We start from the raw sequence: 13,682 nt of genomic DNA, 5'->3' as shown, positions 1-13,682 counted from the left end.
ATTTAGGAGGCTGCCAGTAGCTCCCCATGAGTGAAAAGGGTTAGAAAAGGAGTCCTCACCTGCAGTGTAAGAGCTATTGCTGTCAGGATCAGAGCTGAGGAAATTAAAGTCTCAGACTAGAAAAGTCATATTTATCATGTCTTCTCTTTCTCCCTGAGGGGTGGGAGAGTTAGATGGAGGGGAAGGGAGGAGATGCTGAGCGTTGAGAGTTGCTGTGTGGATGTACAAAGGAAAAGATGACATTAATCAAGGTGGGAGATGAGAAGAGTTTTTGCAGTGCCCACAGAGTAAAACTGGAATGGAAGATATGGCAAGCATTAGAGAGGACCCCAAGGGGATGGGGCTGCAGGTGGAAAGGAGATGAGAGAAGAAGCATGGAGAGATACCAGATGTAAAAGATAACAACCCAGTCGAATTTTGCCAAGAATAAAGGCTTCTGAGCCATCACTTTGAATTCACATGTCCACCCTCTACTAGTAAAACCATTAGGCAGACAAGAATTAAGAGGAGAGAAATCAGTCGCCTGCAAACAGCTTGCTGAAGACATGACATTCCTGAAGAAAAATGTACACAAGCCTAAGCAGCTTACAAGAGCGAGCTAGCTCACCCGGCTCACCCCCCACGAACACTATTAAATCCATGAGAATCAGAACAAGGAAATTGTCAGGGAAAGGCTGCGATTAGCCAGAGCCTTGACTAGAAAAATAGTTTATGAATTGTCATAAAAATTTAAAGCTCAACCTCGCATTAGCTGCTGCAGTGTCTCTGCTCCCACCTACAGTACAGTTCGTCTCCCTCTATCTTCATCACTGACTGTGCCAGTACAAGGGGGAAATCTTCTGAATGCTTCCCCAAAATTAAATGCTGAAACAGCATATCATTATTTTTGATATTCAAATCTATTATTAATAAGCTATAGACTACAAAAAGATTCTGAACATGAGTGATACATCTCATAATTCTGACCTATTAACAGAAGTACATGAGTCTCCCTGGACCGAAAAAATAGTTGTTAAAAAAGATGAATCGCTTACTCATATCAAAATAACATGACAGTTTCATGAAAGATTTCAAAATAAAAGTTAATAAGTTAATGGATTCATTTTACTGCTCCTGAAATGCAAACAGACAATGCAGAACAGTCATATTCTTATTAAATAATGTGAATCAACGACTCCATCATGTTTGTATTAAGCAACAGGCACTAACACTCTCTCCTATGGTGTATTAAGGCTAGCATGTCAGTAAGAGGGCAGAGCCAAAGCACATTCTAAATCTTCTTTGCAGTCAGTGACCGGGTATTTAAGATTTTGTTATATACCTAAGTATTATCCTGAATGCAGGGGTAGAAACACCACCCCAGATGATGCCAGCAAACCCTTTCCTATTTACAATTGCTCCTAATCCTCGTGGTTTGTGTGAGACGCACCTTATCAGCCACCCTTTTATCCACCATGCAGCAGAGTGCTGGGAGCTCCCTGCGTCCCTTCTCCTAAACACCTCTCCCAGGAGAGAGAGCACTCCCCTCCAAGAGCACACAATAGCTTCTGGTGGAGCCCAGGCAAGTGTCTTGAACCAGGCTGCTGGCTTTTCAATAGTGAAAACGGGGAGAGAGGAGTATCATGCCCAATGTGCACTAGAGGAAAATGTTTCTGATATTTTTGGTTTTAAAAAAGTAGGGTTTTTTTCCAGTGTGAGTAGAATAAATATAAAATGGCATTTCCCTGATATAAAAATAATTCTTCTGGCTTCTTACTAGTGCTGTAGCTCAGAAGTATTCCTGAGGAGCAAGAAGGTACTTGGAAAGAACATTGCCCTTCGGGAGTGGTGGAGGGACTTTCTCCAGCCCCATGGATGTCCTGCTCAGTTTTGGCTGCATTATGTGGGCTTGATAACCAAAGCCCTTATATGCACAGGGGTTACTTTAACAGGAATGAGGGGTAACAAAAAAATCTTCCATTTGAAAGTGGATTGCATTGTGCAGGCATAAGGGATTTCACTGCCTGCTCATAATAGATGGGAGGGTTTTAATGTAAGAAATCAGGTGGTGAAAGGACAGGAAACAAGTGACTTGTGGCTCCTGTTATTTAAACATGAAAGGGGCATGTGAAGAGGCATTAATTTCAGCCACACTGGGCTGAAGGATAAGGACTATTCACATTAGTAAGGCTTTGGAGGACTGGGCTTGTAAACCCCAGCTGCTTAAACAAAACTCTGAGGCACCTTTTTTCAAGAGTACCTAAATCTGGTTTTCTATAGGACCTTCCCCTCTTAAGTTACTTAGGATATATCTACCCCATCCATGTTGGGTAGCAGGGGGACTGTGCCTGGGCTGCTGGGGAAGGAGGGATGAGGGAGACTGCCAGTGAATGGGGCTGTGGGCTCAGCAGGACCTCCACAGGCTGGGCTCGATGCACCGGCACAGGGCAGGGACCGGGGCGTGCACACTATCCCACATTTTTCATCCCCTCAGGCACTTTCAAAACTGCTACCTTAAGCCTGCAGTAGGATTTCAGCAGAGGTCTCTTAGGTTTTAAGCAGCTTCTAACTGTATTTATGTGCTTTATCCCTTGAGTAGGATAAACAGGTTAGCAATTAACTCTGGTTTTCTGACCTCTAGCTGGATAACCAGATCTCTAATTATATTTTCAGTGGCAGTGAATCTCCAGAGTTGTGTGACACTATCTGAAAGTTTCCACTCCCATGTAACATCTGCAGCTTTATGTGGAAATTGGCAGCCAAGAAATTATCGGCAAAACAGAAAGCAATCTTTTTTTTCCCCCTCCTTGGTACTTCTGCCTCCTCAGCACTTCCAATCCTTCCTCTCTGTTGCTTGGAAAATATTTACCCTGATAGGTGATTTCTGATATGACAGACAGATCATATTGAAAACCAAAGAATTCTGAGAAGTATTTTATTCAATTTTTTTTTAATAGGATCCTTGTAGTAGATGATATTCACAGGAGTCAAGAAATTAGAGGCAAGGATAAGCCCCATGCCTTGATAGGTTATTTTCTATTGTTTCTCAATAGAGCAGTATTTTGTGAAAGAGGGTGCTTTTTAGGGCTACAAAAATATTTTTTTATGAAGAAGAAAAGGAAGGAAAAAAGAATAAAATTTAATGTAGCTCAATGTAGAAGCACAAGTGACCTTCGGAAGGGTGATACAGCTGGAGGGACAGCTCTGGAACTGGCAGAGCACACCTCAGGAACAGAGTATCTAGATGGCCTAATGCCAGGAGTTAACAGTGACAAAGCAGAGCAATTTGGAAAATCAGCTTGCTGTCATCCTGTATGCATGTAACTCTTGAAATAAAACAGTGATCTAATATAAAGGAAGTATATGGATTTACTCTGACAGCAATGCCAAGTGTTCATTCCAATCAAGTGCTGCACATATTCTCACTTTAAAAGGGGCAAAATAGACAGCAAATTAGCTATGTTCACATCTTCAGAATGAATGGTCTTTGCACTAATTTTTCCATGTGGATTCCTACTACCTGTACAGAAAATTCATGTCTGTGTCTGAGCCCACTTCTTACTTCACTGCCCATACAAATTATCCTTTCTGAAGACAGATGTGAAAGAACTGTTGAAGGTCTGCATCAAACCAGAAGAAAAATAAACTACTTCTTACTTACATAGAACATGATAATTTATTGTAATAAAAGCTGGTTTGGACTCACACCATAATCACTTCCACGCTTCAGGCTTCTGTGCTGCAAAGATTATTTTGGAGAGCTGTGCCAAATTCCCCTGTCATCAGGACAAATGGGCAGTCAGGCACTGGTAGATTCCTTCTCAAGAAGGTGGAATCTAAAGTAAGATGTGCACACCATCAGATAATAACCTACAAAAGTAAAAGCCAAGAGAAGAAAATATGGTTCACAAATCAGCTGGAAAGGTAATTATACAGGTCTAGAGGACCATGACAAAGTCATTTTAGAAGCCTAATTTTGATTTTCAATGCAAAAGACAGAGGTGAGCCAATTAGTTCCTGCTTAGATCTTTCCCTTCTCAGAGGCTTCCCGGTTTCTCACAACTTGCCACCAGCTCTGTTCAGCAGGGGCCAGTGCATTACACACCCAGCACCAGCCAAGTCCCTATTTTGCCTGCTCTAGCCCTGCCACCTAGAAAGAAACTCATAACAAAGGTTACTCACACAGTGACTGTGGAGAAGAGATCCCTAGTGAGCCGCTGCTGTTGGAAATCACATTTCCTGGTTATATACAGAAAAGAAACAGTGGGAATGTAGTATGGAAAGCAGGTGAGATACATTCAAAGGGATGCACAGCTGAGGCAGTATTCAGGAAAAGAGAAAGAGAGGAAAGACCAACTGAAATTTTAATTGGTCTCATCTTTTAAAATAGTGGAGCAATTATTTCATAGAAAATTTTCAGATAAGGAACAGACTTAAGCATCCAAATGAACTTTGTGGAGGATATACCTAGAAATCACTGTACCCAGAACAAATTAGCAAGGTATAAGCAGACTGCATATACAAAAAGCACCCATAAAGTTCATATCTACTCCTGTGTTGGGCATCCAGCTTACAGAGTGCCTGCTCGGCTCACATGGCATGGACGGAGCCATATAGCCGCCCTTCTGCCTCACATGTGGACAGGCACAGAGAAACAGACACATGAGAAGCAAGAATACAGGAGTGAAATTCTTGCAGATCACAGATTCAGGACACAAAACACTCTGAGTGCTTTAAATAAAGGTCTAAAAGGAAAAAAAAATACTATACTGAAAAATTTATTCCTCAGAGAACAAAAAAATGGGGATGATTCTGTTCTTTAGATGCCTGAAAGACTCCAAATAAATCAAGACCAAATAAATAGGCAGGCTATTCCAAGCTGAGCTTGAAGAGTAATGTGCAAAAAGAGTTGTTTCATGACCGAGCCTTCCCCATAGGTGTGTTCTCGTCCTCTATAACCTGTGTCTAGGCTAAAAAAAGACCAGACATCCTTCCTGTTTCTAAAAGTTCTGCCCTGTTTTTGTTCTTGGAAGAGGTTATAAAGGCTTAATTCTGCAGCTACCTGGCCAACCACAAATAGTTTTTGGTGGTAAAGCAAAGACAGGGGATCCAGTGGTTGTGGTTGGATAGCCAGCAGTAACAGTGTATGCTCTCTGAGTGCGCCCTTCTCCAAGAAGCTTTGCTGTTTCCCTGTTCCCTGAAGTGGAAAATAATTGTCTCATGAGAGTGTTGGCTTTTTAACAGCAAGTGATATACATACACCAATATTCAGATGGTCTGAAAATTAATACTAATCTCTGTGACAGTGTTACATATTTGGTTTTCACCTTTCCAGTTTGTGTGTTAGCTTTTGCAATGCCATCAACAAATCACCTAGAAAACTAAAAGTGATCCATACACACAGTTTAAAGTTAGTAATGAAAAGTGGCACTTGTCCATTGTCCAAAGATGCCATCTCACCTGATCAGAATTTAATGCATATAAAAACAATATTTCACACATTTATGGAGGGGATTAAAACCAGTCTTGACCAGTTACTGGTGCCTTTTAGTTTGGTTTAGTCTGGTCAGGAAATGATGACTTAATAAGAGCCCACCTCACAAAAAGCATGCAAGTCTGAATTAGAAGTGTGAAACTGAATTTATGAAATAACCTTGGCAGTAAATAATCGCACACCTCAAACCAGGATTCATCACACACCTGTGTGGTAGGGAATGGAAGTCAGCTTCATCTCACTCAGAGTATCAATCACTCCCAGGATGCAAATTCCTTGAGATACAGAAAGATTACTTTACATAAAGTGCAGAAAGTGTTTGAATCCATGTAAGAAAAGCTTCAGCACAGCATTGTACAGCCTACGAGTGTCCTTAGAAACACGCTTTTTTCACCATTTTACACATGAACACAAGTATGGTATGTAGACAGATGAACTAGCTTGTAGCTGCAGACATGCTATGCTTCATTCAAAGATTTATTCAAAGCTTTCAGTAATGAGCGTTGGCTCTTCATCAGAAGAAGCCTCACCTTCCATCAATTAGTAGCAAAAGGGTGGGTCTTCCTCCCTGAATGTATTTTGGGTGTTCTGCTTCTTTCTGACAGCCTCTGGCATTTCTGAGTGGTGCCCAAAGGAGGCTCAGCCAGCAGGACACACAGCATCATTCATGTGTGTCTACCATCCTGGCTGGGACTGCTGTTTTTATACTGTCTGCTCCAGTATAGGCACCCAAAGGAAACACCTGCATTTCCAAGCAGCCCAGAATCCAGTATCACAGCTTTTCTGAAAATCCAGGCCTTGAGTGAGATATGTACATCAAAGTCAAATTCTTTTAAAAGACTGGTCCCAAGACTTTGGCCAAACCCTTCTAAACCCCAGCCCTTGGTGGCCCTGCCAGGTGCAGGGACAGCACAGTCAGTCCAGACAGCCACTGCTCGCTGGGGTCTGTGTGGCAGGCACAAAGTGAGCCAGGCATTTTGCTGGGAAGGCAAACACCACAGCCAGAAGGAGACAGATTGTCTTGTTTTTAACTTCTACTACATAATACAATACTTAGGTTCCATTCACTGCACACACAGTCTCCTAAATACTCTGTTATTTGGTAAAACTGTATCACAGTAAATCCCTGTATCAGGTACATTGCGAGGGATTTCTGACACCAAGATTCCTTAAGAAAAAAGTATGCATGTGAAATGCATGGAAGAGAAAAAAATGAAGGTCACTTCTTCATTCTCATGTTTTTTTTACTGTCATCAAAATAGTATAAACACATAAACATAAAAACATTAATCTTATAGCCCATTTTGTATGTTTTTTGTATATTAAAAATAACTGTTTACCTGCAGTTTCTTATTTCATTCCTTTTGAAAAGGGACTAATATAAAAAGTTTTAAAATTAGGCATTCCACTGCCACTTCTTTTCTATTACACTATTTATTACCTCTTTGAGAGTGCAGAAGAGGGCTGCAAATGACACTTTATTCCATAAGTCTTTAGGTCAAACTCAGTTTCCTACCGTGCTGATCACATTTCCTTTTTTTTCAATTTTGGCAAGGGCTAGATATTACCCATCTTCATATTAGATTTTGCAATATAATCCTTGTTACCTAAGCCCACCTACACCTGTCAGTGTACAGCTTTCAATTTTTCTTCTAATTTTTCTTTCTTTTCTTTTCTTTCTTTTTTTTTAATTTTTTTTTTTTTTAAGATTCATACGTGGAATCCCTACCCTAATTGATATATAAAACACCGAGGCAAAAATAATAAACCTGTTTGCAGCAGTTTGGCAAAGCCTGAGAGGAAGCATGGGGCCAGAGAGCTGGGCAGGCCCAGGTCTTGCAGTCACATCCAGAGTTAATTGAAGTCACTGCCAGCCTTGGTATAACAGAACTGGAAGTCTCTATTCAGAAAGAAAAAAAAGAAAAAAACACTTTAAAGACGTGCTTAATTCAGGGCACATCAGATCACCAGCATCACCCATCTGCTGGAAATCAGGCTCACATCTAAACCTGGAGAGCAGATCAGCTCTCGTTGCTATTACATTTCCATTCAGGGGGGCTGGGGAAGGTACGTGGAGGCTGCACCCCAGAGCACAACAGCGACATTCATAGCAGCCTTCATTCACTCCTCTGCAATAATTCTTCTCCCTATATCCTACAGAATAGTCGTTTAATATTTGTTTCTAGGTAATTAATTTTGGAAACGCTCTTCATTAAAATTGAACAGATCACCATGTGTTCTGCATGTACTGCAGGCACCCAGGTAACCTGGGGCTTATGCTGTGCAAAGCTGGAGACAGAGGAGCTATGGGTAGGATGGAGAGAGTGCAGATTTATAACATTGTTTTCAAAGTGTGAATGAACTGATAAACCTAATTTTCCTTGGTGCAGCAGTGGCCCCTCTCTACCTAAAAATTAGTAGATGCAGAACAGTGTTGAATATTCAGTATGCAACCAAGACTTCTGTCTTTGTTGTGCCCTCACTGGAAATTATTAAGCTTTTAAGTCCAGAAAAATACTAAACCTCTGTTCCCACGAGTTACATTCATTCTGCCCACCTGAAATTGTCATTTTGCAGCTTGATTGTAAAGTGGTTGGGAAGGAGGAGACAAACCATCATCAGACCAGGGCCCTGGCTATGAGGCTCAGCAGCTTCTCCTTGCCTGCTCTCAAGGACAAGTTGGACCATCAGAAACTTCTCCATCCTATTCCAGCAACCTCGTACCTTGGAGGATCAGGAAGGTCAGGGTGAGCACCAGCCATCATGAGCAGTACTGTATTAATCAGTGTCCATGGCTCATCTACAATTTAGAAGTTTGGGATACCCGATGAGGATAATTCATTTCACAATGATGTTCTCTATTCTCAGCAAATTAAAAAGGTGATGCTTTCTTTCATCTCCAGCCAGAAGACTGAGCATATGAGCTTGTGTTCCAGCGAGTAACAGGTCAGATTTCCTATCTTGATGAGGGCTAGTAGTGTTCCACGCACAATATAAGGGAGGCTTTGGAATAAAAATAGTACACACACGATGTCTAGTTATTATCCATCATTGTCATATAGACTTAAAACCTGAAACTAATTTGGTCATTTTATCAATTCCTCCAAAGAAGTCACTCTGCTTTGGATGTCCAGTCTTAGTCAGCCAAGACCACTTACGTAATCACACAAGCACCTTTTAATTTATATTCACATGAGAAGAAACTTAATTCTGACACTCTTAACTTTTGAAGGCTCAATTATTCAACCTTCATACCCCTCAAACAGATGGAGTTCAGGAGGAGGAAAACTTTATGAGTTGTTTTAAAATAAATGTATCACTGGGTAAGAGAATGTCTTAGGTTTCAGTGCAAGATGTAACCAAAACTGTGTATTCTGTTACCATCTGTTAAAACCAGGTGTGGCAGTGTTCATGTTAATGGGCCATTGAGTCTCACTGCATGACTGACAAAATTACATCATGCCATTGTCAGATGCTCCACCCAGGGGGAGGAGCTAAGCATTCCTACCTGGATATAATCTGAGACTTGGAACACCACAGTCAGCATTTCTCCACTGGATTCCTAGAGCAAGACTGGACCCATCTACCAGCACTGGACCTCAAGAAGAAAACTACAGCCTTCTAAAGGATCATTGCTTCAATAGGACCACATCTGTCACTGCAGGAGCACTGCAGCCACCATTTAATCAGACTGCTACCATCAGGGTGTCAGGTTGTATTCTGACTCTGTCAGTGGGTTGTTTTGTAGTACTGCATTTTTATTTTAATTTTCCTAGGAAAGAACTGTTANTCCTATTCCCATATCTTTGCCTGAGAGTCCCTTAATTTCAAAATTATAATAATTCGGGGGGGGGCGGGGGGGGAGAGTTTACATTTCCCCACTTCAAGGGAGTCTCCTGCCTTCCTTAGCAGACACCTGTCTCTTCAAACCAAGACAGAGAATGAAGTCCGCCACTCACAGTTAAGTCTGTGACATCATTTGTTGCATTAAATAATGGCAGTCACAGGCTGTTATCTTTGAAGTGTTGTGCACCAGATACATATCAGAGCATGGGTGTATGGCAATATCTGGCAAGACTGCTGTATTCACTGCTACTTGCAAGTCAGAACACAAATGCAGAGAGATGGCACTCTTGGATCCTGCTGTGGATCCCTTAGAGAGCTACACACACTTTGGTCTCTTTCCTTAAATCCCTCTTCAGCATCATATTCTGTCCTATTTCGGGCCCTCATCCTCTTAATTTCATCCTGATCTCCCAACCTTCCTCCTCTTTTCCCTTGTGAACCCCCATTCTCCCACCATCTTTCCACACTTCTGGTAGTTCTCCCCCTCCCAGTACTCCTGTCTCCTCCCATAGGATGAAACACATAAAACCACAAGACAGCAACCCTTACTGGCTATTCCCCTACCCAGAAACACAGAAATATAAAGTCATCACAAACAAACATCACAAAGAAGATACCCCCCAACCCACTCACCTGGGTTCTCTTTCTCCATCCAGAGCCTGGTCATGAACAGGTGAGGTGAGAAGCTGAAGACTGTTAAAGGTACCTAGAGCCTGCAAGGACTGTGTCTGGCCCAAGATAAACAACCAGCTGTAAATTCACTTTTTCAGAAACACCAGAGTTTGGTTAAAAGCAAAATTCTGCACTTATGTACCAAATATTGATGTGCTAGACTTTCACGATGAAATAATAGTGGTAATTTTTTAGGATGTTTAAGTGTATCAGTTTCCCTTAATTTCATCCTTTGAAACCGTGGAACCATGAAACTGGCTGCTTCCAGGATAGTTTGCCTTGAGTCAGAGACTAGCCAAAAAAAGCTCTTTAATTTTTATAAGTTTGACATAGCTATAAACAATACTGCCAGTACTGAGCATTAAGAAAGAACAAATCAGGCCATGCACAAAAAGCCTCATAGATTAGCTGTAAAAATGAGTTGTTTGGTTTTGGTTTTTTTTAAATACCAGTAAAAGCAGACACGTGTCATTGAGGTGCTTTAGCTTTCTCATTGCATTTGCATGGCTCCCCTTGCAAACTTTGCAACTTTGCAAACTCAAGAAGCTTTTCTTTTAAAATGAGAGATAGGCTGCTTATATTTTCACTTGTCTCCTGGATCTTGATCTGGATGAAAACATCAAGCACTGAAACACTCAAATCAAGACAGATGGCACAACTTTATAAGCAAGAGGAAGCAGAATTTCATGATGAAAAGCATCAAGGAACATATCTATAGGTGATAGCACCAGTGTGTCTATCAAGCTCCTCATATTTCTTATGATAAAATTACAGCCAATGAATCTCAACTCTGTGGTTAGTTATGTACTCCTTTCCAGTGCTTTGGATAAGATTTCACTGCATGACAAAAAAAAAAATTATTTAGGGGTAGCAGTACTCACTACAGTAAGAAGAGAGTTCAGCTTCTTGCCCTGATCTTCTCCTTTCCTTGCATCTTATCTATTTTCCTACCTAAAGCCATGATAAAAAAGAGCTGTAACATTCCTAAACCAGCAGCAACTCTAACAAGCCCCAGTAAAGTACAGAGGACCACGGCTGAGGCAGCAGCTTACATGAGCAATGCCTGAGAGGGGTCAGACCCTTTTTTGGCCAGGCTCCACAGAGAAGTGGGCATCAGTGAGTACACCTGTGTGCAGCCCCAAGCACTCCAGGAGCTCCCTGGCAACCCAGGCTACAGCAGGGAGAAGAAACACACCCCTGTCTACTATGTTTACAAGAAAGGATGCTGAAGAGCTTGCTGAAAAAGCTGCTTCCAGGGATGCCACGTTTGGCTCCCCTGGGAAGCAAGGTGAAATTCCATGGAAGAGGGGCTCTGTTGAAGAGGGAAGAAAGGATGTCTCCTGGGTATGCCCCCCTCCAGTCCCACCCTCCAACACTCTGGCTGTTGTGGACACTTCTGCCTCTGCTGACCCTTTTCCCAGAAAGTAAAACTGCATAGCACTGTATGTGCTGACTTGATACCCCAGAGATTTGTTGAGAGAAAAAACAGATATGAAAAAGGCAAGTAAGTGGATGTTTTTTCCTGTACTTCTATATTCCTGTAGCTTCCAGGAGAGTTTCCTCAGCATGTACCTAACCCCTTTTTAAATGGCACACTGACTTTGGCCACTGCAATGCAATGATGATGCTAACATCATCAACTTCCTGGGGCATATTATGTGTAACTGATAGCATGGTCAGCAAGATATGGGACAATGGTCCAATAATAAACCGGGCTCCGTGGGCACAGAGATTGAGAAAAAAAAAAAAAAAAATATGTAAAAAGTGGAAGGCAAGAGTCCCAAACCTTCTTATTTTTAAAAAGGGGAACATTTCAAAGTGAGTATCAGGCACCTGTTGTTATGTGCTAATGGGGAAATCTTTCCAGCAGATCCACAGGGCAGGTCTGAGATAAGCAGCTGGAGAATGATAAGTTATCTCTGTTGCAATTCAGGAAATACAGATGCTTCAGATGCTAATGGTGTGTCAGCAGGGAACCAGACACACAGAGTGGACTGGGGTTAAGTAAGCCTAGGAAGGTGTTTATTCATGTATAACATTTGCAGGGAAGGTGACTCCCTACCTCTCTCCTGGCTGCCCAGAGGAGCTGCTTATAACCAGAAATATGCTCAGAGAAGTCAAGCAGAAAGGTCGGGTGGGGCGAGAGGTGAATCCCAGCCATGACAGCCCTCCCGTGAGCACTGGCACTCCCCAGTTCCACACACATCCTGGGAAGGATGGGGATCTGTCCCCCTGCACCTGCCAACCACGGCTCCGCAGGATAACCCAGCCAGGCTCCGGTGCCACTGCCGGCACTGAGGGACCGTAATGTGCTGCAGCTCGGAAAAATTAGAGGTCACTTGTGCATCCTTTGGCACTGGGCTGGATCGACTGTAGCGAAACCATTCCCAGCAGACATTTGTCCAATCTATTTTCAAAATCCTCCCACTGTCACTCTAGGCAATCTATTCTTGTGCTTTCCAACTGAAAGTTAGAAAGCTGTTCTTAATGTCTAATCTAAATCATAAGTCAACTTTAGAAATGACAAGTATGGTTAAAAGTTTCAAGATTTTTCCTAATAATAAATGTGGTTTTCATTTTATTTCTCTGTTGGTTGCTGCACATTCAGGGTACTTTCAAATCACTTTTTGAAACATCCCTCTAGAATCATGATGTATAGAAACCATATTTATTATTTTTCACAAGAGCTGAGATTGTCATTTAATTACATAAATCCAAGAGTAGGAGATTTAAGGAGGAAAAAAAATTGCAATAAGGTCCTTAGAGAGATGCCAACACTTAATTGAGCTGTAAAAGGTTTGGGGGGGGGGGGGTGTGTTTATCTGTATGCCTCACAGACCCATTGCCCAAAAATGTTCTGAAGTGACAGCAATGTGAAGCAGAAGAAACATCTCACCCATAACTAATAGAGAAAAATATCTCAGGTGTGGGAGACATATATTCCTGTGTATATATGTACATCAAAATCCCTTCTAACTATCCCAGTCATGTGAACACTGTCTTTCAGTTTGCAAGATCCCGTTCAAACCAGCTAATAACAAAAGAAGTAGTTTCCTCTTGCCTCACCGAAGATGAGCCCCTAGAAAACTGCCACTTTGCTCTGGTGCTTGAATTCAAAAATGCTACTCAAAAAAACCTGGACTCACTTTCTGATTCAAGCTTTTTGAAAGTGCAGCCTAAGGTTGCTACCAACCCTGATTCAAGTGCAGAAACACGATAAAAACACAAATAGGAGCTCCTATCTTTTACACCAACAGCACCAGATATGAAGGAAAACTACACTGGCTCAACTTTCTAGATACACATGGCTGGGCACTGATTCATCCCTGGAGACAAACATGCTCAAAATTTACATCCTCAAAGCTTGTTATTTATCACTGGAAATGCCTAGCTTTTTAACTAGGGTGTCACATTAATTTTGCTTAACTTTAGCATCCGTGGCATAGTCAGCTGTATCTGAGTGAGTTACCCTAGGCACTGCACTTCCTCCCAGAGCAGACACAGAAGCACAGCAGATGAGCTGTGCCTCCCCTTGGCTGCCAATGGCCCCTGCAGACGGCTGAAGTTAGGCAATATTACCATCACCCTCGCTGCCTGCATCCTTCTCTCCACAGCCCGGGGAAGAGAAGAGAGCAATTCCTGGTAAGAGACGAGCGACTGTCTCCGCTTACCATTTCCTATCAGCAGGCTC

Source organism: Parus major, chromosome 3, assembly GCF_001522545.3.
Source record: "Parus major isolate Abel chromosome 3, Parus_major1.1, whole genome shotgun sequence".
Lineage (NCBI taxonomy): Eukaryota > Metazoa > Chordata > Aves > Passeriformes > Paridae > Parus > Parus major.
Note: the sequence above shows the minus strand (reverse complement) of the source record.